Below are 8,876 nucleotides of genomic sequence, written 5' to 3'. Positions count from 1 at the left end.
ATCAGATATAAATTATCTCAAATAATTTTAGTGAGAAAACAAGGACATAACTACAAGAAAGTTATGTTATTCTTTGGAACCTCTGAGAAGCTCTTCACTTTTTTTTTCTTTTTAACTTTTATTGAGCTTCAAGTGAACGTTTACAAATCAAGTCAGACTGTCACATATAAGTTTATATACATCTTACTCCGTACTCCCACTTGCTCTTCACCTTTTTAAAAAACAGATAGAAGATGGAAAGAAGGGAGCAGGACCAAAGATGAATTTGCAGATGAAGGATGTTTTCCTAAGGTATCAGGAAGAACAGAGCGCAAAAGGAGATGGGGCTGATTTTTTTCTGAAGTAAACGTTTTTGTTGAGCTATAGCATACAGACCCTAAAGACGGCAATCACAAGTGTACCCCTCAATTAATTTTCACAAACTGAACACATGCATGTAACCTCAAATACACCCCAGCATATTTTTTCCGTTTTCAAAGTGGGCAACTGAGGGCCTAATGTTAATGACTTTGTTCTTTGTTTTAATCTGATTTACATCAGATTAAATTGTTTTGTCAGACCACCTGTGACTTACAACCCCCCACAGGAAAATCAGAGCCTAGATATCTGATATGTACACCTGTAATCTGATAGAGTCTTTTGTCACTATCTTTTTCTAATGAATAACTCCTCCTGCCAGGGCATCTGCAAACTAAAAAGACACTTCTAACCCTTGGAAGATTCTACATAAGCTGTAATGTAAAACTGGTCTTTGGGATTCTGCAGAGACAGCCTGTGTGGCAGCCGGGTCCCCGGTGAGGTATAAAAATCACCTAAATAAACTTTCTCACTCTTTCTGACTTGAAGTATGTTTCATTGGCTCGACTGCTCCAGGGCATGGACCCTAATCAGTTAACACCGGTACTCAGATCAGGAAACAAAACATTGTCCGTAACATAGAAACTTCCTGATGACTCCTTCCAATCATTATTCAACCCAATACCCACCCCCAACCAAGGCTAACCACTTTCCTGACCTCTATCACTATAACTCAGTTTTGCCAAAAGCAGCAACTCATAGCAACCCTATAGAAGAGAGTAGAACTGCCCTATAGAGTTTCCAAGGAGCGCTTGGCAGATTTGAACCGCCAGCCTCTTGGTTAGCAGCTGTAGCACTTAACCACTGTGCCACCAGGGTTTCCAAAAGCATCTAACTTTCTTAAAATTACTTTGTTGAGGTATAAACCGCACATATTTAAAGTGTAAAGTCAAGCACCACGATCAAGATACAGAACATTTCCACCACACCTAAAAGTTATCTCATGCCCCTGTTGTAATCCATCCCTCCTCTTCCCCATTCTAGTTTTGAAGTAGAGAAAATACATTTTCTGCAGTGTTTTAATATTAAAATAAGAGAGAATGTATTTTCTAATTTAGGTGTATAAGCTGTGATTAAGTCTTAATCTTTGAAAACGTCAATTACTTGCTCTGGAATCTGTCTCTCGATTGTTCCTTTGTAGAAAAACAAATTCCATTGTAGAAAAACAAGGTAATCAAGATATTTTGTTGTTGACTAAACCATGTTTCTCTCCGAGGTGACAAAAACAATGAGTGATACCATCAGGACCGGTGATAATGGAGCAAAACCCGGACTCATCTTGTGACCAAAACCAGGATGGCGTAAAAAGGCCTGCAAGACGTCAACAATAGGTCACTTCGTCATTATGTCCCCCTCAGAGAAGGATCAACATTCCCGGAAATCTCTAAACCCTGACCCTCTCCCTATAAAACTCTCTTGTAGTCCTCTTGCGGCTGACAGAATCTGGGGGGAAATTCAGCCCCCTCTGTCTCTCGAACACGGGGTTCCTTAAAGCCCTCTTGCTGCTTACCTCCTCCTGTCTCAGAATTGGCTTTGCGGCAGACGGCTTGAATCAGCAATTTGTGGTAACATTTTCTGTCAATATATATTAGTTTGCATTTTCTAGAATTTTATAGAAATGGGATCATACAATAAACACTCTGTTTTTGTCCGGCTTTTTTCACTCACCACAGTGATTTTGTGATTCATCCATGTAGTTGTATGTATCAAGAGTTTGTTTCTTTTTATTGTTGAGTAGCATCGCGTTGTATGGATCTGCCACAATTTGTTCATCCATTCACCTGCTGGGTCATTTACAGGTTTTGGCTATTACGAATAAAGTTGCTACAAAACTTCACGTAGGAGTCTTTGTGTGAACATAAGCTTTCATTTTTCTTGGGCAAATACCTTGGAGTAGAATGGCTGGGTCACATGACAAATGTATGCTTAATTTCCAGGATAATGCCAAACTGTATTCTAAAGTGATGTGTCATTTTATTTTCCCAACAGCAGTGTATGTGATTACCAGTTGGTCCACATCCTCACCAAAACTTGATATAATCAGTCTTTTTAATTTCAGCATTCTAATGGGTATGTAGTGATATCTCAGTATGGGCTTAATTTGCATTTTCCTGATTGCTAGTTCCATTAAGCATCTATTCATGCACTTCAAATAAGTGCGTTTGTATGTATACCTTTGTGAATTATCTGTTGATTTGTTTAAAGAACGCCAACATCAGCAAAACAGACTTAAAAAAAAAAGTCTTGAGCCAAGAGAATTTAATAAAGTTATTGAAAATGGAAAACAGATGTAATGTTGAGAGATGATAAGGACAATGCAGGCTCTTCATCTTCTATCTTGCTTTAGTCTTTCATTTCAAGGAGAACAATCTTCAGGGTGAAAAGAGAAAACAGCAGCCCCACAAGTCAGGAAGGGCTATCAGCCCCACAGAATGCACTGGAGAGTGAGGCAGAGATCTAGAGTTTTTCAATATTCATTTTCCTCTCCTTTCTTTGGGAACTCTGGTGACGTAGTGATTAAGAGCTATGGCTGCTAACCAAAAGGTCAGCAGTTTGAATCTACCAGCCACTCCTTGGAAACCGTATGGGGCAGTTCTACTCTGTCCTATAGGGTTGCTATGAGTTGGAATTGACTCAGCAGTAACGGGTTTGATTTGGTTTTCTTTAGAAACTTTAAATTTTAGTTAGGTATAGGATGACCAATCACCCCTATTTGCCCAGGACTGAGGGAATCCCAGAATGTAGGACTTTGAGTGCTAAAATCAGAAGACACCAAAGCAAACCAGGACAAAGTTGGCCACCTTCCAGAATGAAGATGGTTATTTCCCAGCCCCCCATTCAGCTAGATGTGGCTGTGCGACCAAGTTCTAGCCAATGAAACAAAAGCAAAAGTGATACATGAAAATTCGGGGCTGCTCACATTTAAGGAAAGGGCTAGCTCTCCCTTTCCCTCCTTTCTGTCTTCCCACTGGCTTGAAAGAAGAAGTGATAGCAGGAGCAGCCATAGAATGCAAGCTGCCTATTAAGTATGTCAGAGCAACGAGAGAGAGGACATTGGGTTCCTATTATTACGGAGCTGCCATAACAAGCAGGAGTGCCTACCCAGCTTTGAAGTGAGAGAAAAGTAAACATATATTTTACTAAGACCCTGTATTTTAGGCCCCCTTTTACACTTTTACAGCTGCCTCATTAATATAGTATATAAGAGCACACCCAGGTAGTCTAAATGATTTCAATGAAAAAATGATTTTCTCGTTGAAGTAGGGAGGTGGGAGAAAACTAGTATTTGTTGAGCTGAGTACTCCACTGCTAGTTTCTTTATATAGGTTATCTCATTGGTTCTTCACAAAAATCTTGCCAAGAGAGTTTGTTGAAATACACTGGGAAACAGGAAAAGTAGTCTAAGGGTAGGTTTTTGAGCTTCAAAACAGGGAAGAAAGCAAAGTTCATAAACCCCAAACTATGAGTTTGACGGTGATCTTGGATCATTTTCTTGAGTAGATTAGTAAAGGGATGTTGGTGAGTGATTTAAAAATGGATGATGGATGCACCAAGAAGAAACCTAATACACTTGTGTTTTGCTCTTTTGAGATGCTATACTGGTAGGTCAGCAAAATGTGTACGTGGAATTTAATAAGCCTATTGACAAGTACATACATGACATCCTTGCTGAGTTGTTCTGGGTGCTAGTACAGCTAGATAGATAATAACAGGTTGAACAATCATACCCAAACAGTATTGGGTAATGCATCAACATCAGCTTGGAAGGAAATTTCAAGAGGTATGCCTTGGTCTGGATAAATCATTTTTGTTGCTGGTGGTGGTGGTGGTGGCGGCAGTTTTTGATGTGTGTGTGTGTGTTTTTCCTGTCCAAATATTTTTATCGGTGGTTTGAACGAACAGATATTGAACAGCTCATCAAACTGGCAGGTGACATAGAAAAACATACCATAAAGACAGAATCAAGACAAAAGCTCCTGCTGGCTAGAATGGCAGGTTGAATCTGACAAGGTAAAGTAATAAACTTGTTCACACACTCAGATTTTTTAAAAAGCTATCCAATTAGACAAGAAACAGGCGGATATCAATTAGAATCAGGCGTAGGAAAGAATTGGGATGGTTCAGGTTACGGCTCAGGTTAGTTAGCAAAGCAAAGCTGGAGTAGTTCTGTCTGTTCTAAATGAAGTGACAGTGTCTGCTGTAGGAAGGCATGGCTCTACTACCAATGGCCAGAGTGGCAGTTCTCATGCCACAACGTCAAAGACATAGAGGCATTGTTTGGAGACAGAGAGGATATAACACAAAATGGACCTCGACTATGGGAGAGCGATCCTGTGCCACTCTAACTCTTCATGGTCCCTTACATGGCTCTCATGCTTCACTCCTCTCTTATCTGATTATCTACCTGCTCCTGACCTTTGGCTTTGCACTCTGTTTCTGTTCACATTGGTTCTTCCTGCTTCTCTCTGCCTTGGAAAAACTCTCTCCCTGACCTGCGGCCTTGGTGCCAAAGAGGCTAGATGGGCATAAGAGTGGAGGAGCTGGAGGTGAGCAGTGGGGGTGCTTGCTCCTCCACCACCTGCTCTTAAAGTGGTGTCTTTTCATACAGATGGAGAAGGAAATCTCAAAGTGGCAACTGTTTAGTATGTGCTTCTCACCTAACTGCAGAATTTAGCTATGCTTCTGTTTTTTTTTTTTTTTCCTGAGCTAATGGATAGTACACAGCATTATGGTGAATAACCCTCCCATAGAAATCAACTAAAACCACTGAATAAAAATGTAAAATACATACTTTATAAATGTATCACTGAGTTTACAAGACAGTAAGGAAGCTTACCAGGCCAAAAATGAAATTAAAGTTGAAATCCAGATAGGAAAAATAGCCCTGAGGTTGGCTTTCACTTTGAGGCCCTCTACCCAACCCTGGTTACCTTGAGCTTTCATTGGATGGCCCTTCAAGGTATGATGAATAGGAGATAAATTCCAAAGCTTGCCCAAAGTGCAAAATCTAAAAGAAAACCCATGCATAAAGCTGGGAATGCTAAGGGTATAGCATCAGTGTAACAATAAACTACAGATAAATTCACCCAACAGAAAAAGACTTCAAGTAAACTTGCCTATGTTGACCTTGGCATTGGGTAAACCAAACTGAGCCCATTGCCATTGAGTCAATTCCGACTCATAGTGACCCTGTAGGACAGAATAAAACAGACTCATAGAGTTTCCAAGGCTCTAAATCTTTACAGAAGTAGACTGCCACATCTTTCTCCTATGGAGTGGCTGTTGGGTTTGAACCGCCAACCTTTTGGTTAGCAGCCAAGAGAAGGTGAAAAAAACTGCCCTGATAGTGTGTAATCCTCAGCAACTCTCATATGGGGTTTTTGCCTGAATTCAAGCTACCCCTGGGGTTTTAAAAGCCTCAGTCTAAAAATGTAAAATACCTTCAGACAAGCACAGAAGTAAGCTAAATCTTTCCTGAAAGAATATACCTTCACCCAGGCCTCAAAGAATTTCCACTGATAAAGTTCCAAGGAATAGGAATTTACTGTCAACTATCCTAGAATATACAAAGAAACAAGGCAACATGAGTGAGTTAGGAGATGGCAGAATCAATCTACAAACACTTCAGTTATTGGAATTATCAGATCCTAAATATAAAATGAATTTGTTTAATAAGTATATAGAAATGGGAGTCAATCCTAAAAATTTTTATCTTATTCTCTCATTGTCTTTCAAAGTATTTCATCCTTCCATAGCTGGGTTTTCTAACTAGCCATGTATCAGAAGGAAAGCTCTGATACTCTTTGCTGATTTATGAACTCTAATCTGTAAAGTAAAAAGATTGGTGCAGATGTGTGTAAGAGTGTGATTATGTGTGTGCTAGAGTATATGTGTACACATACGTACATGTACACATACCCACACAAGTCCATTGTTAGTACTTCAGTTTCCTCTGCTGTAAAATTTGTCTTATGATCGTCTGTCTGAGAAGGTACATTGGGGAAACTCCCAAACAGAAACTTTTAATGGTCTATCTTGTCTGCCTTGGTCCACAATAGTTGGTTGTCTGAGTTTCCAACAGATATACAAAGAAGATGAACAACGTGAAAACTTCTGAACATGGCAACACCTTTTGAGGGTGGGGTGGGTGGCAACTGTTTGGAAATAGCATTAAGATGTTTGTTTTTAATACAGATCTTCAGGTTTTTAACCACTAAATCAAGATCCATCAAAAAATCTCAGAGACTTTCCTGGGAAGTCTCTGGGACACAGATTGGATAGCTCTAGCTGTACCTCCTCCAAGGTGCTCCAAAGGTGGGGCTCAGAGAACGGTATTTTTTTTAATTGACATTTAGATGAAGGTTTACACAACAAACTAGTTTCTCATCAAACAGTTAGTACACACATTGTTCTATAACATTGGTTAACAACCCCATGTCATGTCAAAACTCTCCCTTCTCAACCCTGGGTTCACTATTACCCATTTTCCTGTTCCCTCCTGCCTTCTAGTCCCTGCTCTAGGACTGGTGCGCCCCTTTAGTCTTGTTTTGTTCCATGGGCCCATTCAATCTTTGGTTGAAGGGTGAACCTCAGGAGTGGCCTCATTAGTGATTTGAAAGGGTGTTGGGGGGCCATACTCTCAGGGTGTCTCCAGCCTCTGTCAGGCCAACAAGTCTGGTCTTTCTTTTTGAGTTAGAATTTTGTTCTACATTTTTCTTCAGCTCTGTCCAGGACCCTCTATTGTGATGCCTGTCAGAGCAGTCATTGGTGGTAGCCGGGCACCATCTAGTTGTACTGGACTCAATCTGGTGGAGACCATGGTAGATGTGGTCCATTAATCTTCCCCTCGCGTCTTTCATTTTCTTCATTATTCCCTGCTCCTGAAGGGGTGAGACCAGTGGAGCATCCCAGATGGCTGCTCACAGGCTTTTAAGACCCCAGACTCTACTCACCAAAGTAGAATATAGAACATTTTCTTTATAAACTACGTTATGCCAATTGAGCTAGATGTTCCCCAAGACCATGTTCCCCACAGCCCTCAGCCCAGTAATTCAGTCCCTCAGGGAGTGTGGATGTGTCTATGGAGCTTCCAAGACCTTGCCTTATACAAGTTATGCTGGCTTTCCCAGTATTGCGTACTATCTTACCCCTCACCAAAGTTACCACTTACCTATTGTCTATTAAGTGTTTTTCCATCCCCACCCCTCCCCTCCCTCGTAACCATCAAAGATTGTTTCTTTTCGTATGTAAACCTTTTCATGAGTTTTTACAGTAGTGGTCTCATACAATATTTGTCCTTTTGTGATTGACTTATTTCAATCAGCATAATGTCCTCCAGATTCATCCAAGTTATGAGATGCTTCACAGATTCATTGTTGTTCTTTATTGTTATGTAATACTCCATTGGGCCTATGTACTACAGATTGTTTATCCATTCATCTGTTGATGATTTTTTTTTTTTTTGATGGGCATCTAGGTTTTTCCATTTTTTTGCTATTGTCAACAATGCTGCAATGAACATGGGTGTGCATATGTCTATTGGTGTGATGACTCTTATTCCTCTAGGATATATTCCTAGAAGTGGGATTGCTAGATTGTATGATATTTCTATTTCTAGCTTTCTAAGGAAGCGCCATATCATTTTCCGAAATGGTTGTATCATTTTGCATTCCCACCAGCAGTGCATAAGAGTTCCGATCTCCCCACAGCCTTTCCAACATTTGTTATTTTCTGTTTTATTGATTCGTGCCAGTAAATGCCGGGGTGAGATTGTATCTCATTGTGGTTTTGATTTGCATTTCTCTGATGGCAAGACATCTTGAGCATTTCCTCACATGTCTGTTGGCTGCTTGAATATCTTCTTTGCTGAAGTATCTGTTCATTTCCTTTGCCCATTTTTTAATCGGATTATTTGTCTTTTTGTTGTAGAAGTGTTGGATTTTCTCGTAAATTTCAGAGATTAGACCTTTGCCTGACTTGTAATAACCAACTTTTTTCCCCCAGTCTGTAGGTTCTCCTTTTACTCTTTGGGTGAAGTCTTTTGATGAGCATAAGTGTTTAATTTTTAGAAGATCGCAGTTATCTAGCTTATCCTCTGGAGTTTGTATGTTGTTGGTTGTGGTTTGTATGGAGAACCGTATTTTTAATGAGCATCCCCAGGAGATTCTGAATCATAGTAAGAATTCAGAAATATGAATTTAAGGGACCCCAAGGCTTTAGCATAACAGGATAAAGCTCTTTTTCATGCTTTTGAATATTAATTTATCTAAATGTTCCTTGACTGTTTTCTTTTATTGGAGACACATATTATAAAGACATTTGGAGAAGTTATGCTCACTTTATTTATTTCTTTGCAAATTATCTTGGGTCTGTGTTTCCAATCACTTCTCATTTATTCTCATCTTTTTTTTTTTTTTTTTAGTGTTTCCAATCACTTCTCATTTATTCTCATCTACTTTTGAAAGGGAGTGCCTGAGTGGTGCAAATGGTTAATCTGCTCAGCTGCTGACTAAACAGTT

This window comes from Loxodonta africana, chromosome 11, assembly GCF_030014295.1.
Source record: "Loxodonta africana isolate mLoxAfr1 chromosome 11, mLoxAfr1.hap2, whole genome shotgun sequence".
NCBI classification, from domain to species: domain Eukaryota; kingdom Metazoa; phylum Chordata; class Mammalia; order Proboscidea; family Elephantidae; genus Loxodonta; species Loxodonta africana.
This window is presented reverse-complemented; position numbering follows the sequence as displayed.